Source organism: Ambystoma mexicanum, chromosome 6p (genome assembly GCF_040938575.1).
Source record: "Ambystoma mexicanum isolate Mex_15411 chromosome 6p, UKY_AmexF1_1, whole genome shotgun sequence".
NCBI classification, from domain to species: domain Eukaryota; kingdom Metazoa; phylum Chordata; class Amphibia; order Caudata; family Ambystomatidae; genus Ambystoma; species Ambystoma mexicanum.
The window spans coordinates 395,168,796-395,185,332 of NC_090935.1; positions in this window are offsets into that span (position 1 = coordinate 395,168,796).

Below are 16,537 nucleotides of genomic sequence, written 5' to 3' on the forward strand. Positions count from 1 at the left end.
GATATGGGGTCTTTTACTCCATAGGGCCTCATGTGTTTTGCTATGTGTGTTACACCGCACCCTCCGTGCCGTAACACTGGGGTGTCCTAGAGGATCCCCACCATAGACCCCATACCCTGGGACTGACTACTGTCTCCCAGGGCATGTAAAGTCACCATTGACTTTACTAGACCTAAATTTACTAACAGAAGCAGTACCAACCATCCAATTGTGGACGTACTGGTAGGGGTAATTCGATTACCCCTGGGTCTGTTGTTCGAGGGGGCACTGTCCCGTCCCCCCTCGTCGAGTTTTGGCTGGTGGCAGTGGATACTACTTTTTATATTCGACCCCGAATATATTCCTATGGGATTCTTCCCATTGTTCGAGGCTAATACTTTTTTCACTTTAGTCTCTAACATACCGCCGGTTTATTTATTTTAAATAAATTCACTGGTTGGTATTTTCTGCCAGAACTCAGTTTTTAAAATGGCGTATGTGTTCGCCTCTGTAACTCCGAACCAAAGGTTGAGCACTTTGTTCCACATTTGGCGGGCTTCTACACAGAAGCCCTCCAGAGTGGTGCCATTCTGTCTGGGTACCACAGGGGGTATGGGAGGGGGTTTAAGCACCCTGGACTGAGTTGCCTTGCCAACTCAAGTCGCACTCTGGTGTGATTGGCCCAAGTTGTGAGCCGCCCCGCTCACCACTTAGCGTGTTTGATTGACAGCTAGGCTGAATGAATGGGGGTTTTCTGCATAAAAGCAGGGCTTTTGGGACTGGGACTTCAGAAGCCGCCACAGGACCTAAGAATCCGACGAGGGTAAAGCTGAGCCGACCTGCAACTACGACACCTCCGGTGGAGCCCTGCTGAACCGACTCACCACTTCCCAACAACAGAGGAGATCTCCCTGCTGGAGAGTCTTCTTCCCTTGACTGGTGGGAACAACCGGTCCCTTGCTTTTTCTTCGCTTCCAGTACGTAGTGGTCGAATTGCCCATGCTGAGTACCCCGGCAACCGGATAGCCACTAACCTGTACCGCGATCAAAAGGTAGTGCCTTGTGACAGAGCACTCCGCGGCTGTTCTCTTCCCTGGTAGTGCAACGATCTTCAACTTTTCTTCGACGTCGAGATCCTCTCATCTTCTGGCAAAGCCCCGACTTGCATCCACCACCCAGAACAACTGCCCCCGCCAGAGCTGTCTCTTCTCTTTCAAGGTACTGTGTCCGCCTGGCTTCCTTGTGACGGTTAGCGTGAGGTGTCTTAAATCCTTACCTTTCCACTGGGTGGCCTCCAGACCTTCTTAACTTTTGTTCTAAAACTGGTCCAACCTTTCTGTGACCTTTTGCTACAAAGACTTGAAGTGCATTTCCAATGTGATACTTTTGGGACATATCGCCTTGCCTCTCTCCGAGTGGGCCTGGCCTCTGAACTTTGTGATCTACAGTAGACCCTGCCTTGCTTGCTTTGCATTTGCTTCGTAAAAGTGTTGGTACCGAGTTGGTTTCATACCCTGCCTTTTTCTCTCCCGTTCTAACGAATATTAGAATGCCATCTAGGTTAAAGCATTCACCTCTGTCTGCAAATAAGTGGTGCCGTTGAACCTAGACTTGTCGAAATATTGTTATGGGATTGATATCTACTTATAGTAGTTGTGATTGAAGTTGTTTGCCATATTAGTGCCAGTGTGTTTTTCGTAGATGTGTTTTTAAATAAATAATGATATATCTTTACACCCAAGCTCTGATCCGTGTCTGCTTGTTCTACTGTGTAAATTGCCCTATTTTGTATACTCTAAATACTGCCTAACTCATCTTGAGAGAAGTCTGACTGCTCAGCCACAGCTACCAGGTAAATCTGGGTGGTACAGACTGCTACCAATTGGGTTTACTACTAACTCCTGTAGACTTTTTGCAGTAGTCCCAGAGGGAACTGCACAGGTTTCTGCCTAACACTGGTGTACAGCGGTGGGATTTGTATCGAGTATACAGTTAGAGTGCTTTTCAACACTTTAGGATAACTAACCACAAAGCTTGGCACTAAAAAGCAACTTTCGAAAAAACATGTCTACTATGGAAGTCTACAGTCAAGAGTCCTTGTCAGGTGAAAATACTGAGAGTTTGAGAGCTCTCTGTAGACAAGAGAATCTTTCTGTAAGAGGCAAGAAAGGAGAACTGATAGCGAGATTGCTGGAAAACCAAAGTCTGGGTACTGGTACAGAGGAATCTACCCCCCCAGCAAATGTAGAAAACAGTGATGGTATTGCTCTGAATCAAAGTGTTGATAATGAGTCAGAAGAGGAAAGTGAACCTAATGAAGTTAGCCACTCTGAGCCTCTGTCTGCCTTACCTACTGTACCTACTGGGCCCATACCAGGTCCCACATATAACCCTGCTTATTTTGAACTTGAAAAAATGAAGCTTGAATTAGAGTACAAACGTTTTTTAGCTCAATCTGAAAGAAACCAAGAGCTAGAGTTCAGAAGAATGAATGCCCAGGCTGAGCAGAAGCAAGCTGAGTTAAGACTCAGAGAAATAGAACTTAATCATGAGTTGGAAATGAAAAAGTTGTCTGTGGAAAATGCTTCTCTCTCCTCTGGTTCATCTAGAAGTTCCAGTCCCAAAAGAACCCAGATGCCTAAGGAATTAGTGGGTATGTATGAACTTAGATTGGATGTGTTGGATTGGTTAAAAATGTTTGAGTATAATCATGGGCTCCAGGACATCACAGGGAATGAGTTACTTCCCTGGTTGTTCTCTAGGCTCCCCCCTGTTGCAACTGATGTGGTAATGGAGTTGGGGGAGGTGGATAAGAAGGATTATGAAAGTGTGAAACTAGCTTTGATAGCTAGATTTGGGAAGACCCCTTCCCAGTATCTTAAGAGGTTTAGAACCCTCAAAAAGCATGATGGTACCCCTTGGGCTACCTGGGTGAGTGAAGGGTTGAAAAACGTAGAGGGATGGATTAAGGGTTACAAAGTGAACACTTATGAGGGTATGAAGAATCTTTTTATGTTGGAGTCTATTTATGATGCCTGTTCTCCTGAGCTCAGACATCACTTGGCTGATTCGAAGGAATTGGATTCCAGGAAGCTAGCTAAGGCTGCTGACTTGTGGGTTGCCAACAGGGCTACTCATAAGGATTCTGGGGTAACTCAGAAAAAGGATGAGGGAAAACAGCCTAAAAAAGACTCAAAAGAGAATTCTAATAACTCAAATTCCAAAGAGGGCCCCAAACAAAACCATAAGGGTAAGCCACAAGGAAAACCGCAGCAGAATAGTGTACCGTCTGGTGCCAAACCAGAGGGAGGCCAGAACAAGCCACCATTCCAGAAAGCATTCGGTAAATGCTTTGTTTGTGGCTCTACTGACCATGTGAAAGGAGATCCCAGATGCAAGGGTAAACCTTCAGGGGTCCAGCTTGTCTCCTTAGCCTTCGCTCCAGAGGAGGAAGTCCAAATGGCAAGTGGAAACTTTCTACTGCTGGCTGATGAACCCACTGGAGTCTCAGCCAGCATTTCTTTAGTATCTCTGGGTTTGTGGGAACAACAGAATTTAGATGTCTATAATTCTATCCCAGATAATACTAAAGAGTATTATAAGGACAGTGTCCAGGTGAATGGTCAGGAGACTCCTGACATTAGGGACACGGGCCAGCATAACTGTGGTGGATAAATCTTTTTTCAGGCTGAGGATGTTGCTAAGGCACCCAAACGCCTCACCAAGTTAGCTGGAGGGCCTGTGCAGATGCTTCCCCAATTACCAGTTCTCATTAAGTGTAATGACATGACTGTGAAGATACCTGTCAGCATACAGATTGAGGTACCAGGACGAGTTCTGTTGGGTAACAATTTAAAAACTCTCAGAGTTGTGTCTCATACCCCCAGACCTCCTAGTAAACGGTTACAGGAGCTAACCAGACCTGCAAGGGAGAGAACTATGAGAGGTACTCCCCAGGAGATGGTGAAGAAAGATATCACTCCTGCTCCACTGGAATTGTCAGCTGCTGTCTCAAAGAAATCAGAAGTGAAAGGGAAACCTAAAACTTCTATACCGAAACCTGCAGCCAGCATTTCAGTGCAGCCAACAAGGACTTCCCCTCGGTTTTCCAAAGTTACACCCGTAACTCTCCCTCCAGCTGAGGCTGAGAGGGTGGTACAACCCTGTGTGGTAGAATTAGACTCTGAGGAAGAGCTAATGGAAGGCCAGGAACTCATTGGAGATCTGGATCCTGTTGACCATCCTGAGCTGCAGTCTTTACTGGCAGAAGGTGGACCCAACAGGGCGGACTTCAGTAAGGGACAGAGAGAATGTCCAACTCTGGAAGGTCTTCGCCACCAGGCAGAAGCTCAGGCTGAAGGGCAAGAGCCTGGGAAATACAGGTTGCACTGGGAAGATGGCCTCTTCTACAGTGAACCGACCGAGTCTGCACCTGGAGACTACAAATGACTTGTAGTACCCCAAGAAAACAGACAACAGTTCTTGCAGGTAGCCCACGAGATTCCTTTGGCTGGTCACTTGAGTTTCAAGAAGACTAAGGAAAGGCACTCTCTCTACTTCTATTGGCCAAAGATGGGGGCCGAAGTAAAAAAACACTGCAGGAGCTGCCACACCTTCCAGACCTCTGGTAAGGTTGGCGCCAAGAATGTGGCACCTTTAGTGCCTCTCCCAGTTGTGGGAGTCCCATTTGAGAGAGTAGGGATTGACATTGTTGGTCCCCTTGATCCTCCAACCTCCTCAGGCAACAGGTTTATACTTGTTGTAGTAGACCATGCTACTAGGTATCCTGAGGCAATTCCTATGAGGACTGTTACGGCTCTGGCTGTGGCTAAGGCCCTCCTTGGTATTTTTACCAGGGTCAGGTTTCCTAAGGAAGTAATCTCTGACAGGGGGTCAAACTTTATGTCCCACTACATGAAAGCCATGTGGAAAACCTGTGGAGTTACTTACAAGTTCTCAACAGCTTACCACCCACAAACCAATGGGTTGGTAGAAAGGTTCAACCGAACCAGGAAGAGCATGATGGGTGCTTTAGAGGAACCCCTTAAACGAAAGTGGGATCTTCTACTGCCATGCCTTCTATTTGCTTATAGAGAAGTCCCTCAGGAGGGATTAGGTTAATATCCCTTTGAGCTTCTCTATGGTCATGCCATCAGAGGTCCATTGGCCCTGATTAAGGAGGGGTTGGAGAGTGCTCCTTCCCCCAAGCCAGTCAGAGTGACTGACTATGTGATAGGTCTCCGGAGGAGAATGTCACACATGATGGCAGAAGCAAGCGATAACTTGAAAGCTGGACAAGCTTTGGTCAAGCACTGACATGATCAAAAGGCTAACATGGTTGAGTTCACTCAAGACCAGCTAGTTCTCGTTATGATCCCAATAAGGCAGAGGGCCTTGCAAGACAAATGGATGGGACCCTTCAGAGTTGTGGGTAAACTCGGAGAGGTCAACTATCTGGTGGACTTGGGCAATCCCAAGAAGGCTCCGACAGTCTTCCACACCAACAGACTCAAAGCGTATGTCTCGAGACCTGATATAGGAGCATTGCTTCTAGCATCATCAGAGGAAGAAGAAGAGAGTGAAGCTCTTCCTGATCTCCTCAGAGGCTTACCTTTAGACAAAAAGATTGAAGGAGTAAATCTCTCTTCAAATCTGACACCTGAGCAACAAGAAGAGTGCAAATCTATGTTAAATCAGTTTCCCTCTCTGTTCTCACTTTCACCAGGCTTGACCCCTTGGGGCCAGCATGACATACTCACTGGTGACTGTCTGCCAGTCAAAAGCAGAGGATACAGAATGTCAGAAAATGTAAGAACCCACATCAAAGGTGAGGTCAGCAAGATGCTTGATCTTGGGGTAATAGAGCCCTCTACTAGTCCATGGTCTAGCCCAGTTGTGTTAGTACCAAAGGCAGGATCCAAAGAACTTAGATTCTGCGTGGATTATAGAGCTCTTAATGCAGTCACCAAGACTGATGCCCACCCTTTGCCAAGAAAAGATGAGTTGGTGGATAGACTTGGTTCCGCCAAGTTCCTCAGCACATTTGACTTGACGTCCGGCTATTGGCAAATAGCCCTGACAGACCATGCCAAGGTGAAAACTGCATTTTCTACCCCAGTTGGCTTATACCAGTTTAAGGTAATGCCTTTTGGATTGAAAAATGCACCTGCTACGTTTCAACGGATGGTAAACCAGGTTCTGAATGGGATGGAGGACTTCTGCATGGCATACTTGGATGGCAATGCAGTGTTCAGCAATTCCTGGGAAGAACATGTAACCCACCTAAGAGATGTTTTGCAGGCTCTTGGACGAGCCAATCTGACCATAAAGGCGAGTAAATGCCAAATTGGACAGAGTAAGGTAGTCTATCTTGGACATGAGGTAGGAGGTGGAGAGATAAGGCCTTTGCTCAGTAAGATTGAAGCTGTACAAAATTGGACAACACCTACTACTCAGACCCAGGGGAGGGCCTTCTTAGGTCTCACCGGGTATTACAGGAATTTCATTGAGAACTATGGGACCATAGCTTCTCCTCTGAATGTCATCTCCTCTCCCAAATTTCCTAAAAAGGTTAGATGGAACGAGGAGTGCAATCAGGCCTTTGAAAACCTGAAAAAGGCTCTTTGCCAAGCCCCAGTACTCAGAGCTCCTGATTACCATCAAACTTTCATTGTGCAGACAGATGCTTCAAATGTAGGAATAGGTGCAGTACTCAGTCAACTGGATGGGAAAGGTAGGGAGCACCCGGTTTGCTTCATCAGCCGCAAGCTGAAGGATCCTGAAACAAGGTGGGCAACAATCGAAAGAGAATGCTTTGCTATCGTGTGGGCTCTGAAGAAGTTTAGGCCATATTTGTATCGTTCTAGTTTTGTCATTCAGACTGACCACCAACCCTTGAGATGGTTAATGCAAATGAAAGGGGAAAACCCAAAACTACTGAGATGGTCAATCTGCCTGCAAGGGTTTGATTTCACCATTGAGCACAGGTCAGGGTGTCACCACCAAATTGCTGATGGTCTCTCTAGGATGTATGTCATCGACTAGAGGTATGAGATTCATCCAGGAGTGTATTAAATCCTCCTGTCACTTAGTCTGGGGGGGGCGAGTGTTAGGGAGAATTCTTTGTTTAGGCTGAATTTCCTAACCTAGTGAGTTCCCCAGCAGCTTTGCTAGATTTATGGAGTTTGTTTTGTCATCCTGCCAAGAGTGAGACTCTTTTCTCCCACTCTTGGACATGATTTGTGGTTGATTTCTTTGAATGTCAATGTGTTCTATGGGCTATGGGGTCTTTTACTCCATAGGGCCTCATGTGTTTTGCTATGTGTGTTACACCGCACCCTCTGTACCGTAACACTGGGGTCTCCTAGCGGATCCCCACCATAGACCCCATACCCTGGGATTGACTACTGTCTCCCAGGGCATGTAAAGTCACCATTGGCTTTACTAGACCTACATTTACTAACAGAACCAGTACCAATCATCCTATTATGGACGTACTGGTAGGGGTAATTCGATTACCCCTGGGTCTGTTGTTCGAGGGGGCACTGTCCCGTCCGCCCTCGTCGAGTTTTGGCTGGTGGCAGTGGATACTACTTTTTATATTCGACCCCGAATATATTCCTATGGGATTCTTCCCATTGTTCGAGGCTAATACTTTTTCACGTTAGTCTCTAACATACCACCGGTTTATTTATCTTAAATAAATTAATCGGTTGGTATTTTCTGCCAGAACTCGGTTTTTAAAATAGCGTATGTGTTCGCCTCTGTAACTCCGAACCAAAGGTTGAGCCCTTTGTTCCACTTTTGGCGGGCTTCTACACAGAAGCCCTCCAGAGTGTTGCCATTCTGTCTGGGTACCACAGGGGGTGTGGGAGGGGGTTTAGGCACCCTGGACTGAGTTGCCTTGCCAACTCAGGTCGCACTCTTGTGTGATTGGCCCAAGTGGTGAGCCGCCCCGCTCACCACTTAGCGTGTTTGATTTACAGCTAGGCTGAATGAATGGGGGTTTTCTGCATAAAAGCAGGGCTTTTGGGACTGTGACTTCAGAAGTCACCACAGGACCTAAGAATCCGACAATGGTAAAGCTGAGCCGACCTGCAATGACGACACTTCCGGTGGAGCCCTGCTGAACCGACTCACCACTTCCCAACGACAGAGGAGATCTCCCTGCTGGAGAGTCTTCTTCCCTTGACTGGTGGGAACAACCGGTCCCTTGCTTTTTCTTCACTTCCAGGACGTAGTGGTCGAATTGCCCATGCTGAGCACCCCGGCAACCGGATAGCGACTAACCTGTACCGCAACCAAAAGGTGGTGCCTTGTTACGGAGCACTCTGCGGCTGGTCTCTTCCCTGGTGGTGCAACGATCTTCAACTTTTCTTCGACAACGAGATCCTCTCATCTTCTGGCAAAGCCCTGACTTGAATCCACCACCAGGAACAACTGCCCCCGCCGGAGCTGTCTCTTCACTTTCAAGGTACTGTGACCGCCTGGCTTCCTTGTGAGGGTTAGCGTGAGGTGTCTTAAATCCTTACCTTTCCACTGGGTCGCCTCCAGACCTTCTTAACTTTTGTTCTAAAACTGGTCCAACCTTTCTGTGACCTTTTGCTACAAAGACTTGAAGTGCATTTCCACTGTGATACTTTTGGGACATATCGCCTTGCCTCTCTCCGAGTGGCCCTGGCCTCTGAACTTTGTGATCTACAGTAGACCCTGCCTTGCTTGCCTTGCATTTGCTTCATAAAATGTTGGTACCGAGTTGGTTTCATACCGGCCTTTTTCTCTCCCGTTCTAACGAATATTAGAGTGACATCTAGGTTAAAGCATTCACCTCTGTCTGCAAATAAGTGGTGCCGTTGAACCTAGACTTGTCGAAATATTGTTATGGGATTGATATCTACTTATAGTAATTGTGATTGAAGTTGTTTGCCATATTAGTGCCAGTGTGTTTTTCGTAGATGTGTTTTTAAATAAATAATTATATATCTTTACACCCAAGCTCTGATCCATGTTTGCTTGTTCTACTGTGTAAATTGCCCTATTTTGTATGCTCAATATTGCCTAACTCATCTTGAGAGAAGTCTGACTGCTCAGCCACAGCTACCAGGTAAATCTGGGTGGTACAGACTGCTACCAATTGGGTTTACTGCTAACTCCTGTAGACTTAAACTTTTTGCAGTGGTCCCAGAGGGAACTGCACAGTTTTCTGCCTAACAGTGCCCCTCACGCTGGGGGGTGGGGGTGCTGGGGGACATGTGTCGGGGCCTGCTGGCAGGTGCCTGTCAATACTGGGGGGTGGGGGGGCTGGGGGACTTGAGTGGGGGCCTGCTGGCAGGTGCCCCTCACTGGTGGGGGGTGGGGTGCTGGGGGACATGTGTCGGGGCCTTCTGGCAGGTGCCTGTCAATGATGGGGGGATGGGAGGGCTGGGGGACATGTGTCGGGGCCGGCTGGCAGGTGCCTGTCAATGATGGGGGGGGTGGGGGGCTGGGGGACATGAGTGGGGGCCTGCTGGCAGGTGCCCCTCACTGCTGGGTGGTGGGAGTGCTGGGGGACATGTGTCGGGGCCTGCTGACAGGTGCTCCTCACTGCTGGGGGGGGGCTAGGGGACATGTGTCAGGGCCTGCTGGCAGGTGCCTGTCAATGATGGGGGGTGGGGGGGCTGGGGGACCTGAGTGGGGGCCTGCTGGCAGGTGCCCCTCACTGCTGGGTGGGGGTGCTGGGGGACATGTGTCGGGCCTGCTGGCAGGTGCCCCTCACTGCTGGGGGGTGGGGGTGCAGGCGGACATGAGTGGGGGCCTGCTGGCAGGCGCCTGTCAATGCTGGGGGGTGGGGGGGCTGGGGGACATGAGTGGGGGCCTGCTGGCAGGTGCCCCTCACTGCTGGGGGGTGGGGGTGCTGGGGACATGTGTCGGGGCCTGCTGGCAGGTGCCTGTCAATGCTGGGGCGATGGGGGCGGCTGGGGGACATGTGTCGGGGCCTGCTGGCAGGTGCCCCTCACTGCTGGGGGGTGGGGGCGCTGGAGGACATGTGTTGGGGCCTGCTGGCAGGTGCCCCTCACTGCTGGGGGGTGGGCTTGCTAGGGGACATGTGTTGGGGCCTGCTGGCAGGTGCCCCTCACTGCTGGGCGTGGGGGTGCTGGGGCACATGTGTCGGGGCCTGCTGGCAGGTGCCTGTCAATGATGGGGGGTGGGGGTGCTGGGTGACATGTGTTGGGGCCTGCTGGCAGGTGCCCCTCACTGCTGGGGGGTGGGCTTGCTGGGGGACATGTGTCGGGGCCTGCTGGCAGATGCCCCTCACTGCTGGGGGGTGGGGGTGCTGGGGACATGTGTCGGGCCTGCTGGCAGATGCCTGTCAATGATTCTGGGGGACATGAGTGGGGGCCTTCTGGCAGGTGCCCCTCACTGCTGGGTGGTGCGAGTGCTGAGGGATGTGTGTCGGGGCCTGCTGGCAGGTGCCCCTCACTGCTGGGGGGTGGAGGTGCTGGGGGACATGTGTTGGGGCCTGCTGGTAGGTGCCACTCACTGCTGGGGGTGGGGGTGCTGGGGGACATGTGTCAGGGCCTGCTGGCAGATGCCCCTCACTGCGGGGGGTGGGGGTGCTGGGGACATGTGTCGGGGCCTGCTGGCAGATGCCTGTCAATGATTCTGGGGGACATGAGTGGGGGCCTTCTGGCAGGTGCCCCTCACTGCTGGGTGGTGGGGGTGCTGGGGGACATGTGTTGGGGCCTGCTGGCAGGTGCCCCTCACTGCTGGGTGGTGGGTGTGCTGGGGGACATGTGTTGGGCCTGCTGGCAGGTGCCCCTCACTGCTGGGGGGTGAGGGTGCTGGGGGACATGTGTTGGGGCCTGCTGACAGGTGCATGTCAATGATGGGGTGGTGGGGGTTTATGGGGGACATGAGTGGGGGCCTGCTGGCAGGTGCCCCTCACTGCTGGGTGGTGGGGGTGCTGGGAGACATGTGTCGGGGCCTGATGGCAGGTGCCTGTCATTGATGGGGGGGTGGAGGGGGCTGGGGGACATGAGTGGGGGCCTGCTGGCAGGTGCCCCTCACTGCTGGGGGTGGGGTTGCTGGGAGACATGAGTTGGTGATCATATTGCAATGTGACATGTGGCTTGGCTGGGGGGGCATGCCCATGGTGGATGGGCTGCCTGCCGGACATGACCAGGGGTACAGGGTATTCCCCTGTGTTGTGGGCTGCCTGCAGGGGCCATGGAGGGGGTAGAGGGGACACCTGGGAGGACCCACACTGCCAATTCACGTGTAGGACTCCCACGCGCACCCCCGAAATACGTGTTCCCCCCTCTGACAGCAAAATTGCGAGTGAAACTTCATGCGCAGCCCAGTAATACATGTACCCTGCTCCATTCGCGTGTGAAACCTACCGCGCACCCCCGAAATACACGTACCCAGGCCAATCGCATGTAAAACTTCCCGCGCACCCCTGAAATACACGTACCCAGGAGAATCGCGTGTGAAACTTCCCGCGCACCCCTGAAATACACGTACCCAGCCCAATCGCGTGTGAAACTTCCCGCGCACCCCTGAAATACACGTACCCAGGCCAATCGCGTGTGAAATTTCCCACCCACTCCTGAAATACACGTACCCAGGCCAATCGCGTGTGAAACTTCCTGCGCACCCCTGAAATACATGTACCCAGGCCAATCGCGTGTGAAACTTCCTGCGCACCCACGTAATACACGTACCCCACTCGCACAGGCCCTTTTGCATGTGAAAGTTCCCGCGAACCCCGTAATACACGTACCCTGCTGAAATCGCGTGTGAAACTTCCCACGAACCCCAGTAATACACGTACCCCACTCGCACAGGCCCTTTCGCGTGTGAAACTTCACGCGCACCCCAGTAATACACGTTCCCCGCTTGGCGTTTGCTGTTTGGCAGCCCTGTAAACTGGTCCAGGGTTAGCGCAGCCCTTTGCGCTGAATTGGGAATTTTGATGGATTTTCCTTGCGCGAGGGCGTTCTTGGGGGTGTAACTGGCGCTGCTGCAGGGTCTCTGCGCCACTCTGCACCACGGCTGGTTTTGGAGGCTAAAATCCATGAATACGCTGTGCACGGAAATCGATTTTAGCGCATGCGGCTGGCGCAGACATTCGCACGCGCACACTGTGCGCCAGCCGCGTGCACCACTTTTGTGCGAAATTCTATGAATTACCCTGTTAATGTTGTGTGCCCAGTCACAAAGCTTTGTTTTGCTTTTGATTTATGCAATCAAGAAAGTGCTAAGCATATTCCAATCAGGGGCCAAACTGATCTTTTTGAGAATTTAAAACACGTAATTATAGTTGATTTTACCACCTTATCAGGGCCCTTTTGTATTCCATGGCTTAAGAAACCAGGTAGAGCGTCAGTGTTAGAGGTACACAGTTTATCAAAAAAAGAATGCTGTGTGGAAATCAAGTTGTGTAAACAATGAGATAAGGCCAATGTAAGCCCTTACGTGTTCAATGGGGATATATGGAGACAAGCCCAATGTACTTTGCCTTAATTTATGCTCTCATTTTCTGAGGAAGGTAGTATCTAAACCCCACTAAGGGCCAACATCACAGAAGCATTTTATAATGGAAAAACCCCCTTTTTAAAACACTCTGTGAATTAGGCCCTGAGTGTCTAATGCATACACAATAGATGGGAAAACGCTCTGTTTTATACACTTGTAACATAATTGCTGCGTGTTTCCCTAATAAATCTTTTGATACTATGGACATCAAGTGTAGCTTTTTTGAGTGCACTCTATAATATATTGATTGTTACGCTTATTAGTTCGCCCCAAGTAAGTATAAACACAAACTTCTTGTATATAATTAGGACCAATTTGCCAAGTGTTAAGCTGATTTAATTGTTTCATGTTGAAAGACATTATCTTAGACTTTCCAGATCAGACTGACTTCTTCAAAGACCAGAATGAGTGTTCCACTCTGGCGGGCCTGCTAAAGAAGGCAGAGGTGCAGGCTAAGGGTGGGGCTCCTGGACTGTTCAAAGTGTACTGGGAGGATGGACTCATGTACAGTGAGCCAAAAGATCCTGAGGGTGAGGGCACCAGAATGTTGATGGTGCCTCAATGCCACAGAAATTTCCTTTTCGATTTGGCTCACCAAATTTTATTAGTGGGTTACTTGGGAGTGCCTAAGGCTTCGGACTGGTTGTCTGTGCACTTTTGTTGGACATCCAGCACAAGCCAGGCTTTCAGCATGTAAATGCAGAGGCCTAAGCCAGTTCTTTCACCTAGTTGACGAACCAGACCCTCAGTAGGGTGGTGGTCCACATGTTTTGCCTGGGGGCATTTGAGGAATCCGACCATGCGCATGGCGGGCATGTGCTGGCTAGGGCTTATTGACATTTTTTATTAAATACAATTTAGGTAGACCGACCTCAGGAAAATGTGTAGGACTAATCCACACACATTTTCCAATGCTCACACCATGACAAATGCATAGACCCGTGTACTCTGGGTGGACACAGCCTACAGACACAGTCTGCCCTTTCATACTTAGTTGGAATGTGACAGCTAGGAGTTCACTATGTCATCTCCAGGAAGGCAGAGGACCAAACTTTCCCCCTGCCATAGCCAGCCTGATTAAATAGCAAAGGCTCTATGGATCCACCCAGCTCTTTTGTTTGGCCCTGCAGCTGGTGACAGCAATTAACATACCGATTGAGGATACTCCAAACAGGCCCTCATGGGGTCTGGCTGCAGAGGTTAACACAGGAGACAGGAGACAGGAAACCTAACAACCTTTCATATGTAACTGTGTCAACCTGAAGCCAGCTCACGCCATCAGTATCTATGACAGGGAGCTGTCATGTCTGGGACGGCTGTTTACAGTAAACCACCCTGCTAGTGGGACCCCATTCATAAGGTACGAGAATGTGGCTTGCTGGATCCAGTGAGTCTGGTCTCACCTCAGCTTCAAGGAAGACCTGCTGCTTTAACAGGGACCACATAGAGATTACCATAAACTAGAGAGACTCTTTGAACACAACAGACAGGAATATCGGTGGGACTTAGTGTCACAAGGGAGTGTGGCCAGAGCTTTCTGTTGAGAGAAGATTTCTGCCATTTGTGTTCTGGGTCACACCTTGTTGGTGCTTTCACCCCTTCACTGTGCTTCCACTTGGACTTAAAAGAGGGCTGGTGCCCCTCTTTAAGCAGACCACTTGAAGACTTCAAAAGAAGTCATTAAGAAGAACTCAACCATGGACCCTGGCTGAAGGTACAGTCTGCCTTACATCTTCCACCAGTGACGGAAGGCCAGGATATCCAAAGAGGGAAGCAAACATCTCCCAGGGAACTGAGGCAGATACAGAACTCAGAGGACTCTCCAGCCGCTGCATATCCGATACCCAGCCAGCGCACAGCATGCCCTGCTAAGCTCCGAAGCAAGCGTCCTGGATAGAAAATGCCTGAGGGTCTCTGAACCTAAAAAGAAGGGCAAGGCAGCTGTCTGCACCACACTCCAAAGATGTGTGCTGTCTGCCTTAAAGGACCAGCCCATTGAAGAAGCTGAAAAGCATGTCTCAAAGAGCATCTACCAACGTCCGTCTTAAAGGACATTTTCAGGCCAGTTGAGTTCCTTGATCCACAACCAACGGACACGCTGATCATTGTTGAGCAACTGTCGCTTAAATACATCTGAGACCTCTCGACCAGTGTTTCAGAACTACTAATCAGCACTGAGACAACAATTCCTGACACTGAGTCGCTGTGTAGGTCAGTCTGCAACCGTGCATCCAGCTTCGCTTGCTGAACTGTTGTGCCACCTGATACCTGCAGCTGACTCCCGTCTTGATCACTGTCATTAGAGCCTTCAAAAGCCCTGACGCTGACTCAACACTGTCAAGCACCAAGAACATCTCCAGCCACAGGTTCTGTCCCCTGGTCCTTTGCAGAAGGCCCCTAGAGACATATCAAGACCCATTGCTCCCTTTCTGCTGAAGCCAAGACACCTTGAACTGTTGTGGTTATTAACCATACCGACTACCCTTCTGTCAGTATCCCGAGTGCATGCCTTTTCCTTCTTTGAAACTGTGTATCCATTGCATTCCTTTACAGGGTGGGTTGTATTTTGTGGTGTTGCTAGAACAGTCTGTTGTGATATAAATAAAGTAGATCTTTTTGACATAATCTTGACTGGAAAGTCCCTTTTGTCATTCGGTAATAATTGTATTTTCCTTGTGTTGCAACTAACCAGCAATCCACGACCTTTCAGAGATAAGCCTGCCGCTCCATCCACGTTACCAGATTTGGACAAGGAGGTTTATAATTTGGTTGTTATTCTAATCTGTTCAGGTCCCTTCTGGTGTATTAGTGGTGTGGGGCTTATAGATGGTTTGGAAACTGATATTCACCCCTGGACCATTGGTTCACCGGAACTTGATTCGCCAAAGTCTTGTTTGTCAACAGTTTCATTGTCCCCAGCCTCTTTGGTATAGTTCTATTCCTATGACATGGATAATGTTTTGCGTGATTTTTTCAATTTTCCCTTGGAATTGTTCCCATTGCTTTTCATTAGGTCCACTACACATCTCCACATTGTTGTGTGCATAATCCTTTGGATTTCGACCTAAACATTGCTTTTATTCATATACTTTTCTATACATAGATGTTTGCTTTAGATTGAATTGGATATTACGATTTCATGATATGATCAGTGACTTCACTGCAGCACTGCAGCACAAAAAGCACTTCAGTAATCTTCAATGTTGCATCCAAATATGTGATAACAAGCTACGTCATTTTGGTTACTGCCCAGTAGTTATTTGGATAAGAAAATAAAGCGTGTTGGAAGAAATAGACTATGGACTTGAACTTCACTCTCATTCACTCTTTGCACAAACTAATCTTCAGGTACTATTACATTTAAAAGTTGTATTTTAGGGTTTCCGTAATAATTACACATCATGCCTTTCTTAATTACTGCCCATGTGTACCTTCATAACCTATGTTTAAGTTCAGATCCAATTGGACAACAATATTGTGCTGGAATGGCCTTGTAGCTGTGTCTAGATTCAATGACCTGTCCTTGTCAAGCCCAGATATCCAGTGTCGTGTTCAGTAAAATATGACACACCACTGTATCCACATCCCTCCCAGACGCTGGCAGCAGGTCTGACACCCTTAGCATAGGATTCAGTTGGAGTGCCCAACCATCAAATAATGAATTTATGTATGTTTAATTAAATCAGGTAAAATGGTGTTCAATGACCTGGGTCAGAAACGGAACACATAAAAGGTGCTCATTGTGAGTTTGTCAGTTATTCTGCTGGAACTACCACAGAGCTAATTTACCATTACCCCCACTCAGTCCCACTTATTAACAGATTTCTGTGGGATTGCAATTGGGGTAACGGTCCCGTTATTCCCCATTTCTGGAGTCCATTGGACACCATGGGGATTTCCTGGAGAGCAGTACATCTGCTGCATTGGTGAAGTGCATGATGTAGCATTAGCCTTATGCTGAAGGTAAATCTTCAACCTCTATTCTCCGGATTTGTTAGTGAGGTAAAGTGCAGTTAACAGAATTACTGCCACTTTCCCACCA